The sequence below is a fragment of the Nycticebus coucang genome, chromosome X (genome assembly GCF_027406575.1).
Source record: "Nycticebus coucang isolate mNycCou1 chromosome X, mNycCou1.pri, whole genome shotgun sequence".
Taxonomy (NCBI): domain Eukaryota; kingdom Metazoa; phylum Chordata; class Mammalia; order Primates; family Lorisidae; genus Nycticebus; species Nycticebus coucang.
The window spans coordinates 71,382,162-71,400,862 of NC_069804.1; the positions used below are offsets into that span (position 1 = coordinate 71,382,162).

The 18,701-nt window shown below is 41.0% G+C and overlaps 1 protein-coding gene across 1 annotated transcript in view; it reads left to right on the forward strand.

Annotated features, from left to right (window-relative positions):
• MSN (moesin) overlaps positions 1–18,701 on the forward strand; it is an 84,163-nt gene that overhangs the window by 858 nt on the left and 64,604 nt on the right. The window lies entirely within an intron of this gene.

Here is an 18,701-nt window from a genome sequence, read left to right on the forward strand (position 1 = left end):
CCATCCTGAAAGAGGCAACCAGTTTCTCCTTCCTCTCCACCCACCAGAGCCCCACCCTTCTCATTACTTAATGTCTCTCTATACCCTCTAGACTGTTCTGTGAGGTGTGGGTTCTCATCTGTGAGGCCACACTTTTCTGGAGTGGTGGTTGATTTTGAGATCTGGTTTCTACCCCACTGATTATGAAAAGAGCAGAAGCCTCCTGGGATTGGAGCCTAGGGGGGCCGGATGCCTGGGAGGGAGGGGTTGGGGAAGGGTGTGCCTGACTAATGAGCTCTGCTTACTTTTGTGCAAGTCATGCCAAATGGCTGCTGGGGCCCTTCCCTTGCTCTTGGAAGGCCTGGTGACCACCCTGGTATGAATTTTTTAGGTCAAGCAGCTTGTTAGGTTGGCATAGGCTTTTTGCATTGCTTCCAGATCTGCCTTCCTAGGACTTCCTGAGCCTTGTAGAGCTGAGATAGTGACTAGTAACCTAGAAAAGAGCTGATGGCCCCTCAGATGAGAGGAGGTGATTGGAGGTACTCAGTTCTTTGGGTTCATGCTGAGCTTTACTCGCCATTTTCCTGTATTCTTGCCTCACCACCAAGTCATTCTTGCCTTTTCAGAGCCCTACCCTTCAGAAACACCGAGTTTTCAAAAAGTATGTTTTTTCACTATCTCTCTATTAAATTGTTGATGCTTTTAATGACATGGGGCTTTTGTATCCTTTTTTTCCCAAATCCCTGCCCCCCCCACAAAGTGAAAGAGAATGGTTTTCTAAAGAGAGAGGAAAAAACTTTACTGTCACTTCCAACACAGTAGTTTATGAAGATCCTTCTAGGAGCCTCTCTGTGCATCTCTGTCTGTGATTGACTCCTGACTTTTAGTCAGGTTTCACTTTGCCTGAATAGTTGGATAGATCTCTGGAAATAGACTTTGCTCTATGGCTTCTCTTCTCTTAGGGAAATTCTGAGATATCTCACCTTTAAGCACAACTCCACATACCTAGAATGTTGGCTCACAGTTGTATTAACCATCCTATCTCAGTCAAAAATGGCAAAAAAAAAAAAGAGTGATGATCCTTTTCTTGGGTATGGAGAGAGATTGGAGTGTGAGCTGTTTGGGTTCAGGCATGGGGTACTGAAGATATCTGAAAACTGAAGGTGCTTTTATGCAGATTGACTGAATCTTGAATGGAATTGGAAGGAGCAGGCTGAATTTTGATAGACTGGGATCATTACAGACTTCTCTATGCTGTTTGACTCAAGGAGTGGTCAACTTTTAGGAAAAATAACTATTATGCCTCTTAAGACCATAGCATCTTAACATGAAAGGGACTTTACAGACTTTAGAGCAAACCCTCTTTCTTTTTTAACAATGAAGCTATTTAGGCCTACAGGAAAAGACTTACCTAAGGGCATATGGTACTTGAACCAAGATGGGGGGGGTCCATGTTTTCTGATGCCCATTGACAACCTACTCTGACCCAGTGATTGAATTCTTGAGATTTGAGTTTTCTGTCTTGCCCAAAGCAGATTGCTCCATATTTTCAGGCCTTCATAGTCCTCAGATAAAAGGAAATGGGCAATTTGGGCAAAGTGACCAACTTTGGTCCCCTGGTAAGATTTGGGAGTGTTACAAGGTATCTCCTGTTACTTTTTTCATTCTTCATCTCAAGGCTGAGATGTCCAGGTGCATACCCTAGTTCACTGAATAATAGCCAGTAACTTTAATGAAGAGAGGAAATTTTTCCTTTCTCCTTTTTCATTGGTGTGCTTTTGGTTATTTCTAGAGTTATAGCAGATAGTGAAGGGTGGTGGAAAACCAAACCCATTCATTCATATGAACCATGTACTACAGTGTATCCAGGGTTGGTTTTACTTTTTTAGCCAATTGTCTCTCCTGGTCAGCTCAATCTTCTTTAAATCTGTTAAAACATGCCTCACCTACCTCCCTTTCTTGGCATTCTTGAACTCTGCTTCTGGTTGCCAATGTCCTGAGTCTTCTTTAGTAGCCACAATGGAGAAGCTTATTAACTGCTATCCCTACTTCCTGGTGATGATGACAATGTGTGTGTGTGTGTGTGTGTGTGTGTGTGCGCGCGTGCGCGCGCTTGCAGTTTTTCCTTTTTCCTATGCTCTAACTTTTTTTATTTAAAGATCTCAAAGGATTTGGGGCTCTTTGGATTCACTAAAAATGATTGTTTTGAACTTTCAAGGTGTCCTTGAGTTTTTGGTTTCGCTCTTTAGAATTTACTGAGTGTTAGAGTTGGAAAGGTTCTTTGCAACTATAAAGTCCAACTCCTTTTATTCTATAGATGAGGAAACTGAGACCCATGAAAGGAAGACACTAATCTAGAGTGATATAGCATGCAAGTTGCAAAGGTAGGACTTGAATCTAGGTCTTGGAGGGTTACTCTTGGTAAAACCTCTTTGATTTGCTGGGGTTTTAGCCTTAGATCAATAGGTCAGGGAAAAAGTGATTAAGTGGACATTTGATTGGTCCATCAATGTGAGCAGACATAGAGTCCAACTCCTTGAAGTATTTGAAGGCTTTGGAGTTTGCATTCAGCTAAACTTTAACAGGGGCTGTGTGGACTCTCCATTCTCCAGCCATTCCTAGCATTGCTTGAACCATTCAAGTGGCACTAAAGTGATATTTGGTAAATAAGAGATAGAACCTTAGGCTTTTAACCCTTGAACCAGCCTTACCTGCAGACATCAGGGTGGGGCAAGGAATCAGGAATGGCCTGGCAGGGATGGACAATAAGCGACCTTCTGATTTTAAGATTTTTCTTTTTAAAACACCAAAAGAAGGCAAGGAAAGCTTCATCTTTCTCTGCTATATTCCTTTTAATAAAAGGATGTTGTATGTAAAATTTGGATTCAGTCGAAAGGCCACACATAAAGGACTAGGAAGGCTACAAGTTTCCTTAAGGCCACAAGTTTCTTAGCCCTGGATAGAAACAGAGTAGGAACCATTTTGGGGATTTCCTTTAGGCTTGTCTTTGAACAGCCCTCTGGGTATGGAGAGGGCTGGAAGACCTTTGTGAGACCGAACCTCTGAGGCACCAACTAATCTATACTCCTTTGTGTTAGGCTCTGTGAGTCAGTGAGAGAGATAGTATTGACCATTAATTTGCCAACTGTCCATTATTTTCTAGCTGCCTATAACAGTAACTTGTTTTAAGAGTGTTGTGCTTAATTTTTCTCTTGCCTTCTACTCTCATCTAACTGTTTTACTAAATGGTGGAGCTGGAAGGGACATTTAGAGGTCATCTGGTCTATCCCCCGCCTCCAAATCTAATTTTCTCTGAATGAAATAAGATGATAATTACAATTATACTGAACTCTGTTCTAATAGTGTTTAGAAATAGCCTGTCTTAGGTTCCTTTGTATCTTCCTGGGAATCCCCTCCACTGGAATTTCTAGATTCATGGTCCCCAGAGGGCAGAAGATCTGGGTACCAAAACTACCAGTATTGAGCTTTTCATAACTAGAGCTGCTGAAAACTGGCATCGGTACAGGTTGGGAACAGTCTGTCTCTGATTCAAAGGTAGAACTGAGTTTTATCATATGTCTTTTTCCTAACTTACAATCTTTTCTTGCTCCTATCCCACCATATTATTCTGCCTTTAAAGCAAAACAGCAATACAAAGGTGGTCTCCTTTGGGGAAGTCTATTGGTCAAGTGAAGGGAGTGGCCTTTTCATGGTTGACTAGCCTTGCTGTTTATCCTTTCTCCCATTTCATGCTTGATAGAACTGAGAAATTTTTCAATTCTAGGTTCTAATTTGTGGTATAAGAGTTGTCACTTTGGAGAGTTCGTTCAGGATTCCATGAATTTGGAAGATGGGAGTTGGGAAATGGAAAGTAGCACTGAATTGATAATTTTTCTTCTAATTCCATGTAAGAATAACTTCCTTTTTGTCCTTAGAAAGTGATCTAAGTGAAATGGGCCTTTAGGCAAGTCATTTCTTCAGGCCCTTAAGTCTCTTATGAGGGAGCTCTGTCAGTAATAAGTAAGTGAACTCTAGGAACTTTTTTAGTACCAACGTTCTTGAGAGACTTGAGCCTTCTATTTGTATGTTCATTCCTTCAGACATTCTTTCTTCAACATCTGAGCACATTCTATGTACCAGCAATGATAGGAGTACAAAGTTGAGTAGTGCATGTTAAAATGTATCTTCTTGTTTCCCCCCACACTTCTGAAGTGCTGTTTCTTCCTGAGTACTAAGTTCAGAACATAGTGTTTCTAGCTTGGGAGTTGGTTTGTTTCATTAGTAGATCTGACAAGACTCTGGTGTGGGTACTCTTGGCCATTTCTTATTGACTCTATAGAGGGAAAAAGGTCTCCTTACTGAAGAAATAAAAAGCCCCACGTGAGATTATATTATGAAAGCCATGGGCTGACTGAAGAGCTTTGGACAAACACCAAAAGCTTCATAGGTTTCCCTGCTTTTTGTCTGACATTTCCCAATGCCTGCCTGTTTGACAGTAGCATAGACCCACTGTAATTCTGCTGAAAGGCTAGGAAGCTATTAGGTTATGTTTCAGTTTTTCTTTGAATATGATATATATGGTAGATATTAAAGTAGGTTCATGGGCATAAACAAACCTCATAAGGTTTCCACCACCAGTGAGCTGAGAACTGGCTAAAGTAGAGGTACAGCATTTCAAAGGCATTTGTATTTAGGGCAACCCTGAGCATTTCCAGCTTTAAGCTTCCCTTTAGCTGATTGTTATGGATGGTTTATATTTTTTACAGAAGTGTTTTGAACCAGAGAACAACTGAGCTGGCCTCAAACCTTCTAGTTCAGCCTTTATGTTTTGGGTACCAAAGCTTAGAAAAGGGACAGAAGTTGAGTGAACTGGTTATATGGCCAGGACTAAAACCCAACTTGGCTGGTCCTCAGGATAAGAACTTTGAATGCCTGTCTTCCAAATGGCATGCACTGCGCTGCTCTGTGCTTGGAGATGACTTGACCATTGTTTTATGGTCATGGAAAGAGCAACTCAGTAGATTTCAGGGGATTCTTTGTATGGAGATGATTCAGGCCCTGACCTTATTTAAGGAACTCTTTGTAGCAATTCCCGGGAAGGTAAGTGTTCTTCTTTGGCTCTGAAGGGTGGTGGAAGACATGTGTGGGCTGAAGGGAGGTGAGGAGAAGAAATTAGTCACATTTTCCTGCTTGAGACTAGGCCCTTTTATCCTAGGAGTTGTTAGGGAGTAGTTATTTCTTCTCTTTATTCATAGCCAGAGGGATTAGACAGCTTTTTTTGGTATGACATAAAGTTGGTAATAGTATTGAAAGAGAATTTAGATTTTCTAATTCCCAAGCTAATTGTCTATCACTGGACTTGCCTGCCTTGAAAGGATGACTCTCTTCACCCAGGGGGCACAGGCTTCCAAAGAATTGGCTCTTTAGTGCTTATATTATCAAGATGATCATAATGGAATTCCCCTAAATAACTTCTGCTGTAGCAGGTTTCAGTGAGTGGGTGACTAAGTTCTTCTGGGGACCTCAGATGACTTTTTTCTCTTCCTGTAGTCCCCTTACCCAAATTCCCTGCTTTCTCTTTGTGCTTTTAAATTTTGAGCTTTGATATCTTTGAATTTTGTCTCATTGCTCCAGCATGACCTTTTCCTTGAATTAAGAGAATATTATGGAATTTTCCTTTCCTATGTGGTGACAATATTTGCTGCTGTAGTAACTATTTGAATACCAACTGGAGTCTCCTGTCCTCAGTCCTTGCCACTTACTTCTAAGTGCTTGTAGGCCAAATTTGAGGCAGGTAGGTAGCCAAAAAAAGTACATTTCAAGGCTTCATAGAAAAGGAACATAGAGTAGTACTGAAAATCAAAGACTCTTGCACCAATTTGCATGAACTCAAATAATCTTAGCTCTGTAACCAGTTAGTTCTGTAGGCTTGGGCAAGTTACTTATGCACCTCATTTTTCTCAGCTGCAAAGTGAAGATAATAATGGTACCTGTCTCATAATTTGGTAAGAATTACATGAGGCAATTCATGTATAGTGCTTAGAAAGGTGCCTAATAAGACATAAATGTTAGTTACCCTAATTATTTGTTAAACTACTGCATACCTAACCTATATGTATTAGGTAGGATGGGTAAGAAAAAAGACAGGAAGTTGTATTCTCACAATTTATTAAGTAGCTACTATTTACTATTTACTGTGATGCATATAAATACATGAATGGAGGTTACAGTTGATTCCATTGAAGATCTCCTACTTAATTGATGATTTAGGGCTAACTTACTTTAAAACACTTTGAAAAAACTGTAGACTTTGCCTGACACTTTCTATAGATTTTGAGAAGAATGAGTTTGCTGAGACATGAATAGGCTTTGAAGAATGAGTACTCTTGGGGTCAGTGGCTATTCTGAGTGGGAGAGTTATGTGGTTTTGGTATATGAGTATAGCCCAGGTGGTCTTAGGCCAATGCCCTCTTGAAAATGAATTTGTATAAAATAAAGGAAAGTTTGAGGTGCTGTTTGTTTCAAAGAGAGCCACAGATATGTACATGTAAGTATAGACCAAGTTGCCCTTTCTAGGGTTAGTTGATGTCAACAGTCCTTTTTTAATTGGAAAACCTTCCATAAGGGTCTTTGGGGGAGACTGTACCTGTGTTTACAGAATTGGGTGAATTAATTTAAAGCTAATTTTCTTTGTTGCCCAAGTAGGTATGTGAGAGGGTCCTTCCTTCATGCTTCTAAATTAGTTAACCAAGGAATAGAGTTAAGTGATGACTTTAAGTCAGCAGCCTAGAAACAGCTTTCACTTCTCCCAGTGGCTTGGCTATGAGCTCAGGTATTTGGGAAAGCGTGGAGATGAAGGGAACATTTCTCAGTGTGTGGTTGTGATAGGTGAAGGAGTATGGCATTTTTTGACCAGCACCAAGCTGCAGCATCTGGGCCTTGAATTTGAAGAAAGAGCCTTTTGGACAACTTTTTAAAGCACAACCTTTGGCTGTGTCTGATGATAGATACATTATATCTTATGCTCTTTTCAATGGGCTTGTTTTGGGGTAAGGTAAGCATTGACATAGCTCCCAGGCTACTGGTATAGTGAATGTCTCTGCACCTACTTAGTACTACTATATTGCCAGTTAGTTCTTATGATTAGTGACTTTGAAGACTGAAGTTTCTTCCCATCCATGGCAATCCTACATTGTGGGACTCTGATAGACACTTTGTGTGGCCAGGGTTTTGATCAAAGCCTAACAAAAGAAGAGTTGAGACATGAGAATCCAGTTACATGAAAAAAAATATCTGAAAAATATTTTTCTGGGTGTATGTTGTGAAAGTGACAGGGGCCAAGGCTTAGGAGAGTGAATGAGGCAAACCTGATAGGATTGTTCAACATTTCCTTCCTTCTCTTTGGTTCTAGTCTCCCTTATAAACCTGGGAAGGACTACATTTTATTTTTTTCAAGTTAAGTATTTTTAGATAAAGTTCCTGATCTTACTTTCTTGATCTAATCTTCCATACACCCTCACCTCCCCCTGGTCCAGTCCTTTTTCAGAAATCTCAGCCTGGTCATTTGATGAAGTACACCAAGGGACTCTTTTACCTCTTGTAGTCTTTAACTGAGGTTTACTAATAAGTGGTATGGAGCTGAAAGGTGAGGGTCAAGGTAGCAGCCGATTTAGGTGTCATTATTTAAGATGTACAAATCTTTGCTATCTTCAAAGGTTTTTATAGTTAACTAAATTCCTCTCCAAATATTCTTTTTTTTTTTTTTTTTTTTGAGGCACAGTCTTACTTTGTCACCCTCAGTAGAGGGCTGTGGCGTAATAGGTCACAGCAACCTCACACTCTTGGGCTCAAGTCATTTTCCCATCTCAGCCTTCTAAGTTGCTGGGATTACAGGTGCCCACCACAACACCTGGCTTTTTTTTTAGAGACGCTCTTGTTCAGGCTGGTCTCGAACCTGTAAACTCAGGTAATACACCTGCCTTGGCCTCCCAGAGTGCTGGAATTATAGGTGTGAGTCACCATGCCCAGCCCAAACATTCTTGTAGATACTTGTAGGAAACTAATTCCCTTATTGAAAACAAAAGTCACATAATCCTTTGCCTGTGAATCTTCCTTTTCTTCAAAATGAAAATATCAGAAATAGGTGGCACCTGTGGCTCAAAGGAGTAGGGCACTGGCCCCATATGCCAGAGGTGTCAGGTTCAAACCTAGCCCCAGCCAAAATCTTAAAAAAAAAAAAAAAAAGAAAATATCAGAAATACATAAATGAAATGGAACAAAGCCTCCTTCCCCAGGTTCTTTATTCCTCTTGGTGCCTGGTGGATCTAGAATACATTTGGTGGGAACATCTGCCATTTTGCTTCAGAGTTGCGCTATACTTCTCTGCTTTATGTATTTAGAGAGCTGCTGTAGCAGGGCCTGAGGTGGGCCTGGGGAAAGTCTAACCTATTTGCCTTTCTCTCTGCCATACTCTGGGCATTTTCGTAAGGTTGGGAGTTTGTCTACTGGCCTTAGGCCAGTTGCCAGAGGAAACCGATGACTAAAGCCTTCCTCCCTGCTACGTCAGCTTCTGGAACCTTTCCTGATGATTCCCTACCGGTCAAATATGCCTTATTTGGCTATTTTCTTCCTTGGGCCGCCTAAGTGTCCCCATTTCAACCAGTCTCTTGTTTTTCTTTGGTATAGGGAATGCCTTCTTCAAGTTTATACAATACCAACTGCAAATGTTTCTTTTCTACTTGTTTAGAGCCCTAAGGCAGGGAGCAGTAGGGAAAGAGAAAGGAAGATGGGAGAGCTCTGGAATGTCTGTGATTTCTCCACCATCCTTTCTTATCTCTCCTTGCCCTGTTGACCCTACCTAATCACCCTCTCCAGCTGCTTGCCTAGATCTCTGACAGCCTCAGAGTAGTATTGTTTGGCCCCCAAAGGCTCAAAGTATAAAGGTAGGGTGGAGCTAGGGTTCTCAGCATTTGAATATATTCCTCTGAAGTAGGTAAAACCTTCTAGTTGGTAAACCTAGTTCTTTGTGGGGGTGCCCTGTTGTATGGCTAGGCTTCCTACCTTGGCTTTCCTAAGTGGGCTGGGTCCAAGGTTGCTCTTCCTCTCATTCCTAGTCCTGAGCTTTCTAATCATAGGTTAGAAGAGCTGAGCTTTTGACACTTACAGCATGGGGCACCAGTCTGGATGTATTTTATTTTATTTTTGTAAATGTCTTTTAGTAGAAATGGTACAATAAAAAGAATAGTGGACTGAATCAGGATATCTGGTTTTTAGTCTCTGCCTGTGTGACCATGGGCAGGTCACTTTCATGAGCCTCAGTTTTCTTATCTGTAGAGATACTGACTTTTTATGACATTATGATTGTTTCTAGTCTTTAAGAATATAGTAAGGAGTTCTTGGAAATACTGTAGCAGAACAGAGAGCAATAACTATTTGAAGAAGTTGCCCTCTCCCCTTTAGAATGGCATTGAGGGTGTTGTTTTCTCCCCCACCAATCAATATGTAAGCAGACCCCTCTATTTCAGTGAGCTCTGCTCTGGAGGTATTGGATTTTCCTACGGTAGAGCTTGCTGCAGGGATCCTGGCTTGGAGAGACAACTGTTGACTGAATGCCTTAGATGGGGCCTTGGAGTCTAGCCTGAAGACTACAGTTTTAGGCTAATTTTGGTCATTGGTGACTCAAGAAAGAACACAAGACCCTTGGATCAGTCATTTTTCCATCAAGAAAGTGGAAGAATAAGAAACAAACCAAAACTGAGTGCAAATGATATTTGACTTCCTCTATCTCTTCCCCCACAACATCTCTCTCCGTAGGGCTGTGAAATTGCTTTTGGCTAAGTCTTAAATTGCTAAGCACCTCTTCCCCTTCCTCTGTCTGAGTCATTGGTGTCTATGTTGCCCTTGGATGGGGAAAGCTTGGTGATGTGGGCTTGGGTGGAGTAAAAGGGAAGAATTTCTAGCCAAGGAGACTGCCACACACTAAGTGTTAGCCTTTCAACTGATTTTGCATTTTGTGAATGTGTCTTCCTTTGATGTAAGACCTATATATCAAAGGAGAGGGATTTCTGAATTTTCTGATAGGGTATAAGTAAGTTCCTGGGAATGGCATACCCTTGGCTGGATCTATTTTTACCCCTCCTTCTCTTCCTTCTTCTCTTCCTTATTCTCCTCTTTTGCCTCCTATTCCCTTCCAATTATTGCCTATTCCCTTCCAATTTTTGCCCATGCCAGATCTCAGCCATATAGAAGTTGGCTATGAATATGAATCTCACTTGCTCTGAGCCCCCTGGAAGGAGGGCAGGATATAAGTCTTAACATGTGTTTTCCATCCTTTAGAAACAAGTTCCTAGGTAGTTTAACCAGAGAAGGCTTAGTTGTGTAGGGCTGGGCAATGCTGTTGGGGGGAAGATTTTTTCCTAGCATTGAGCTATAATGGTCTCTGCGCTATGCAGGGCTGCTGCTGGAAGCAGCTGCCTTGCTACCCTGTTTCCCCAAAAATAAGACAGTGTCTTATTTTAAGGTGTGCTCCCAAAGATGCGCTAGGTCTATTTTCAGGGGACGTCTTATCTTTCCTGTAAGTAGGTCTTATTTTCGGAGGATGTCTTATTTTCAGGGAAACAGGGTAGTAGTTCCTCATTCTTCCTAGGGGATTGGGTATGCCATAATTTACTTAGCCATTCCCTTTTCAGAAGGCATTTAGATTACGCTCAGCTTTTGCCAATATTTATAACACTGCAGTGAGTGTGAAGAAGGAAAAATCTACACCCATTAGCATGGCATATAGAGAGGGACCTTTGGTACCTGGTTCCATTCTATCTCCCTCTCCCATTTATTCCTACATTTACACTATGCCGTAGCATTGTGTGAACAAGATTACTCAAGTAAGCCATACATTTTTAAAAAAAAGTTGTAAAAGAAAGCTATTCTTCTGCCTTTTTTCATTAGCATCTGCTTTTCTTTCAGCTTGAAATGTCAGGTTCCTCTTCTTCATCTCTCCCAACTTCATGTCACCTGCACTAGAAACATTCTTTAAATATTCCCATCTTCTGCATGCCTTCTGTACTTGGTAAGAATTTCAGTTATGATACTTAGGATGTGCTATCTGGGCTCCCAGGCTTTCTCTTTCAGTAAATTTGTGGATTTTAAAACTTCTAGCTCCCATACCTCAAAAAGGGGCCATTCTCCAGTTACAGGGTATTAGGAATGGGAAACCTTTGAAGAATATTTAATTTGTGATAGCCATGGTGACAGAGAAGCAGTAAAAATGTGTGCAAGAGATCCAACAGTGTTAGATATGCACCTATTAGGGCATATTAGGCACTAATAATAGAGAAAATACATTGAAAAGGGGAGAGAGTACATTAGCACCTTTAGGAAGGATAGGCCTGAACATAATTATACAGACAGCATAGCTGGCTCTGACTCACTGAGAATTTCAAATTTCTTAAACCATTCCAAATCTTAGTTTGTTATCTTTGGAATGGAAAGAGTAGTAGCACCGTAATTCCTAGGATTATGATAAAGATGCATTCAGTGCACTAATGCATCTGAAAGTGATCTGTGAAGTGTAAGGCACAGAGAAGGGTGGATAGGTCCATGACACTTTAGAAATTTTTTTTCCAGTTGGCCTCTTGAGGGTCTGTCCTGTGTTTCCCATCAAGCCTCTGAGCCCAGAATGCCAGTGGCAGTTTCTCTGAACCTCGCATAGTTACCCTACAGCCTGGTTCTTTTTAGTAGGTGATATTCAGGGAAGTACTGTCTACCCACTTGCCTGATCAGTATGGCTCCAACTGGTCCCAGCACAGCCCTACTCAAGTATGGCTTTAAGTGGCTGGGGAGGGAGATACTCCCTTCTCCTTAGTTCTCTAGCCCCAAATAAGTGCTACTAGAGTAGAAGGTTCTTATCATCCCTTTAGCTGGAAGTAGACATATTTATAGTAGTTGCAGTTAAACTGCATGCATTTCAGGTCTTCTGGTTTCAAGCATATCATTCACTGTTGGAAGGAGAGATCTTCAAATATGTCACTGACTATAAATTCTTCAGAGACCTGTCCATCCCACCTATCTTGGGCTAATAGCTTGTGAAGTCTTTGGGTAGAGATTCTCCATCTAGTTTGCTTATGTTTTCACCACATACTACCCATGGCCTCTTGCTGCTGTCTAGGCCATTTTTAATCCCCAGTCAACCTCAGGGTTCTACTTTTTGTAAGCAAGCAAATAACCTGAGCCTGTGGAAGATCTACTGGTCAACTATAAATCAACAAAGGAGAGGGACTTGCTTAAAGCAGAAGCTAGTCTTGAAGCCAGGACTCTCGTGAATATAGTATTTTTTTCATTATGTAAGTCTAGCCCACTAGTATCTAAATTTTATAAGAATAGATATCATTGAGCGGTGCCTGTGGCTCAGTGAGTAGGGTGCCGGCCCCATATACTGAGGGCGATGAGTTCAAACCCAGCCCTGGGCAAACTTCAATGAAAAAATAGCTGCATGTTGTGGTGGGCACCTGTAGTCCTAGCTACTCCGGAGGCTGAGGCAAGAGAATTGCATAAGTCCAAAAGCTGGAGGTTGCTGTGAGCTGTGACGCCACAACACTACCAAGGGTGGCAAAGTGAAACTGTCTCAAAAAAAAAAAAAAAATAGAGATTGTTTCCCACTACCCATTGTATCCATAGTACCTAACACAGTACCTTGCATAAAGTAGGTGCTCAAAAAATATTTGTTGAATAGATGTGTTAATAGCTACCATTCTCAAGTTGGATTCCTTTAGCTATGTCTACCAGTGAGCCAAACAACAATTCTGGTAGTCCACTAGAAACTACCTAATGTGAACCTAGCTGGTCTCTGGAAGAGTAGAGGAGAGTAGTGCCAGGGAATGCGAAAGCATTGTCCCTCTTGTGCACTTTGGAGAGCCTGTTTATCTGTGAGTGGCCAGCTTGTTCATAACCAAATTTCACTCCCTTTTCCCCATGTCTTTACACAAGGTGTTCATGCCAAGGGGTAATATCCAAATCAAAGCTTTCAGTGGTTTCTAACAGGCAGCCATGCAATCATTTCTGTCTGTCCTTGTGAAGTAGCCCAAAGTTTGTCTGTAGAGTACATATTTGAGGCCTTACTCAGTTTTAATTTTTTTTTGTATATGCACTGCTCATTATGGCATATCCAGCAGGAAGGGCTGCATTGGGCAATTTAATCTGGAGAGCATCGTGCCCTTGAAGTTTGGAGATGGGATTAGCCCCTGTGCTCAGGGGTGGAAAGAGCCAGGTACAGATCAAGAAACGTGGTAGGGAAGTCCTGGAAATCATCATGTTGGCGCAGGCACCCAGTGGCTGTCCAATCCTGCTGTTGCTACTGTTGCCCACCTAGGCTGCCATAAGGCCCAGAGATGCATATATATTTTGGTTAAGGTAGGATAATTTGGGGGGGTGGGCAATAGGAGGACTTTTCCTCCCATCTACTCCTGAGAGAAGGGTGTGGCCAAAATTTGAGAAGTATAGATTTAGGCTTACTAGATAAGATTGGCCACCCTAAAATAGAGAGAGCCTCTAAAGTTCACCTTGTCTTCAAAAAGCTTCTTCTATCCATTTTTTCCCCCCAGTGGTGAGCTAGATACCATACAAGAAATAACAGATACAGTTTCTGCCATTTGATAGGGATACTTAAATAAAGAATGACTTCATTTACTTTACAATTTTAGATTTCCTTTTCATTATGAAATTAACACATATTTGCTGTGAGAAATGAGATGGCATTGAAAAATATAGACTCCCTGTCTTCTGTTCCTGACTCTACTTTCCAGAGAGAAATCTACTTTCCAGTTATGTGAATATAACTTTTGCTCAGATGCACTTATATGTACCCTTAATCAGATTTTAGCCTATATGGGTTCATTAATAAGCAGATTGACGAGTGGGAAGAACACTTAAAAATCAACACAGACAAAGGGCCCATCCTCTTCATTAAGTGTAAAATGAAAAGGACATTGTGAGTGCTTGCCTGCCTGAGAGGGAAGGCTTTCTGAAGAGGTGGGAGTTTTGGACCCTTGTGTTTGGATGAAGGATCATGAGAACTGCTCCCCTTTCCAAGCTCAACAGGCCCCACCTCTAGAGATTATTGTGAATTCACCTGTATCTAAGTGATCTTAGTGAAGTGATTGGTGGCAGAAAGCCACTTTCTTGTACTTAATGTGGCCCCCTCTCTGCTCTGTGGTTTTACCAGTTTGGGATAGTTTAATTCTAGTACCTGACTAAGAAGTTTACTCCCCTTGACTGCTAGAGTTGTCTGAGGTGAACGAAAGAAGCCATCTGCATGTATATGTGTGTTGGTGGGAGACACATGCCTTTCCAATCTTCCCCAAAGAAGAGCAGTGGGAAGACCTGTCACTTGTCAGTGAAGGTGGATTAGAATCCCCCCCAGGGATACATACATAACAGGAATCTTGTCTAGGTGATGGAAAATGGAATTTTTAAGAGCATTCAGCTATAGCTGAGCTATACCAGTTGAAGAGTTTAGGAAGATAGTGATATAGAAAATTTAAATAAACATATGATGTATTTTGAAAAGAAATTCTAAACTTGTAGCTGTTGATCCTAGTCTTAGAAGCTTTGTAGCTTGAGGGCCAGGCCAGGAGAGAAGAAGCAGAAGCAGAATTACCAGAAATGCTGGCTTTCTTATTCCCATTCATGAAAGGCTCTACCCTTCTCTTCTTTGTTTTTTATTTTATTTTATTTTTTTATTAAATCATAGCTGTGTACATTAGTATGATCATGGGGCACCATACACTTGGTTCATAGACTGTTTGACACATTTTCATCACACTAGTTAACATAGCTTTCCTGGCATTTTCTTAGTTATTTTGCTAAGACCTTTACATTCCACATTTACTAAGATTCACATATGCCCTTGTAAGATGCACCGCAGGTGTAATCCCATTAATCCTCCTCCCTCCACCTACCTCCCCCCTCCCTCCCCTCCCTTTCCCCCTTCTCCCTATTCTTAGGTTGTAACTGGGTTATAGCTTTCATGTGAAGGTCCTACATTACTTCCACAGTAGGTGGAGCACAGCTTCTGCTTGCCGAGGTTTTAATCCTGGAAGCCTCTACCAACCAGAGGTTGACCCTGACTAGGCTAGGCCTATAGGCCGCATCAGGCATTAGAAGCTGCCTATAGACTCTGAGTGACTAGAGTTTTCTGAATCTTTCTGGGGCAGGGAGAGTAAAGTTCTGAGATCTTCCTCAAAAAAAGGGGAAGGGATTAAATTTTTAAAGAATTTTTTTTTTTTGGCTACTTGAGAAGGTATTGATCTAAAGTCATTTATTATAGGCTAGGCTTGTAGAAAGATCTGTTTCAGTACTTACTTGTTGTGTAACCCTGGGGGAAATCCTAACTTCCATGAGCCTCCCTTTCTCCCATTGGTAATGCTAGTTTCAGAGTTGGTGAGAAACTGTCATTGTTAGTTCTGCAGAAAATCAAGTGTACAAGATTCACATGCTCAGAGAAGTTTAAATCATGCTTTAATAGCCTCTGCTGACAAAGGCAGTAGAGTGTGTCAATAGATGAAAGACTTTCATCTCACCATTAAGAATGGTTATAATTCTTAAAAGGGTAAGTCTCAGTTATCAGGAAAAGTTCACTTCTGTGGAACAGCTCATTTATAGATTATTTAAGATCAGTGAGGTATTGCCATATAATCAGCTCTCAACTATCCATAATAAAACTCTCTTCTTCATGCTACCTGTGGATGGCCTTTTGTAAGCTACATGAGCTCAAGGAATGTAAGCTCTTCTGATAATCCAAATAATATGTAATTACTTAATAAACATGTCACCAAAATTTCCCAAGTAAAGTGGTTATAGTGCGGTTACTCTCGAGTAATCCATAGGGTGTTACTCTTAAGTTAATGTGGGTAACTGAAAATAGTGAAATTTACTCTCTGGAACTAGGAAAGTAATAGCATATACTTCTTAGGTCATTTGTACCATCATTCATCATCCCTCCAGGCTGTGCACTCAGGTAGGGGTAGCAAATTTATGAAACTGGCAATGGGAAGGATACAACCCTTCAAAGGTTTGAGACAGAGAAGACCATATGTGAGAGTGTTCAGGGACTATTTTTCTGGGGAGTGTTTGAGAAGTTCTCCCTCCTCCACACTCTTCTCAACCTTTGACAGGAAAAGGCAAGGCTAAAGAAAATCTTGAAAGAGCCATCAGAGACCTCTCTGGAAAGTTCCTCTAGAAATTCTTGATGTTTTAGCAGCATAGAAAAGGAAATTCTAGGCTTAGGAAGCTGAGAGGGAGTTCTAAGTTTAGGGCATAGCTATCTACTTTCCAAGTAGTTCTGCATTTTAAACAGCTCAGTCTGATGTGAATTGAAGGAATCCCTTTATAGGTTGGCAGGCATTGCCCTGTAATTTTCTTCCAGTGTCAAAATAATGATTGTCTACATTTGTAATATGCTTCCTAGTTGGAAAGCCCCTTTTTATTGACAATGTCATATCTGATATTTATCAACTCTTCAGTTGGAAAGTTAGGAATTATTATCCCTATGTTTTTATATGGGGAAACTTAGGCTCAAAGAGATTAAGTGACCCTGTAGTGAGTGATGGAGACAAGACTTGAATGGGAGACAGAAGACTGTTTTTACACTATGCATGAGGTGGGGTGTGGAAAGGGAAGACAAGTTTTTGATAAAGGTCTGGACTTAGGCTCCAGTCATAGTTAGGACAGAGTTCTAAAGCTAGAAAGGAAATTTCAGCTTTAAAAATTTGGCCTTTCTCCTACTCTAGTAGTTGCCTAACATCTCTTCAGTCTCTCTTCTAAAAAATCGTGAGTCATATGTCTGAAGGCCGTGCGCCTGTCTTCTTCAGAGAAGTTTCTCTTCAAGTCCCTTGCCCAGCCTGCGATGGGATCCCTTGTTCTTTTCTTACTAATGCGTTTGAGTTCTCTGTGGATTCTGGTTATTAAACCTTTGTCGGAGACATAACCTGCAAATATCTTCTCCCATTCTGAGGGCTGTTTGCTTGCTTTACTTACTGTGTTCTTGGCTATGCAGAAGCTTTTTAGTTTGATCAAGTCCCAATAGTGTATTTTTGAAGCAGCTTCAATTGCCCGGGGGGTCCTTCTCAAAAAAAAACTCGCCCAACCCAATTTCTTCAAGGGTTTTCCCTACACTCTCTTCTAGTATTTTTATAGTTTCATGTCTTAGGTTTAAATCTTTAATCCAGTGAGAGTCTATCTTGGTTAATGGTGAGAGGTGTGGGTCCAGTTTTAGTCTTTTACAGGTTGCCAGCCAGTTCCCCCAGCACCATTTGTTAAATAGGGAATCTTTTCCCCACTGAATGTTTTTAATTGGCTTGTCAAAGATTAAATAATGGTAAGTAGCTGGATTCATCTCGAAAAAATGCTCATCATCTTTAATCATCAGAGAAATGCAAATCAAAACTACTTTGAGATATCATCTAACTCCAGTGAGACTAGCCTATATCACAAAATCCCAAGACCAGAGATGTTGGTGTAGATGTGGAGAAAAGGGAACACTTTTGCACTGCTGGTGGGAATGCAAATTAATACATTCCTTTTGGAAAGAGATATGGAGAACACTTAGAGATCTAAAAATAGATCTGCCATTCAATCCTGTAATCCCCCTACTGGGCATATACCCAGAAGACCACAAATCACACCATAACAAAGATATTTGTGTCAGAATATTTATTGCAGCCCTATTCATAATTGCTAAGTCATGGAAAAAGCCCAAGTGCCCATCGATCCACGAATGGATTAATAAATTGTGGTATATGTACACCATGGAATATTATGCAGCCTTAAAGAAAGATGGAGACTTTACCTCTTTCATGTTTACATGGATGGAGCTGGAACATATTCTTCTTAGTAAAGTGTCTCAAGAATGGAAGAAAAAGTACCCAATGTACTCACCCTTCTTATGAAACTAATGTAGGACCTTCACATGAAAGCTATAACCCAGTTGCAACCTAAGAATAGGGAGAAAGGGGAAAGTGAGGGGAGGGAGGGGGAAGGAGGGGGATTAATGGGATTACACCTGCGGTGCATCTTATAAGGGTATATGTGAATCCTAGTAAATGTGGAATGTAAAGGTCTTAGCAAAATAACTAAGAAAATGCTACAAAAGCTATGTTAACTAATGTGATGAAAATGTGTCAAACGATCTATGAACCAAGTGTATGGTGCCCCACGATCATACTAATGTACACAGCTATGGTTTAATAAAAATAAATAAAAAAATAAAAAAATAAAAAATCGTGAGTCAAAAATAATGTTTAGAGAGAATTCTAGTGGTTGAGGGCTATGTGGGCATGGCCACCTGTTATGTTGTTTGTGTTCTGCCAGACTCTTGTTTTGCAGCTGGCTTCCTGTGCTACCTTTCTTGTTAGTATCAGACTATTGCTCTTTAAGTCTAGTCATGCTTTCCACCTGGTTGAACCAATAACTTACTTGGATTTGCCATGCATAGGAGTTACTTGTTAGCAAGTGAGAATTGTTTGGGGGCTGCTTAGATCTAGCTAATGTAGGGTCTTGTTTGTATCTTGGGGTGAACAAGATCATTGATCCAACTTCTTGTTGAGAGGAGGAAGTAGAGGAATCATGGATGGGATATTCCTTTAGAGTTTGAAGACCTGTGATTTAGTCTGGGCCTTGCTGCTAGCTTTCCAGGGCAATCTTGACCAAGCTGTTTCCCCTTTCTGGGGCAT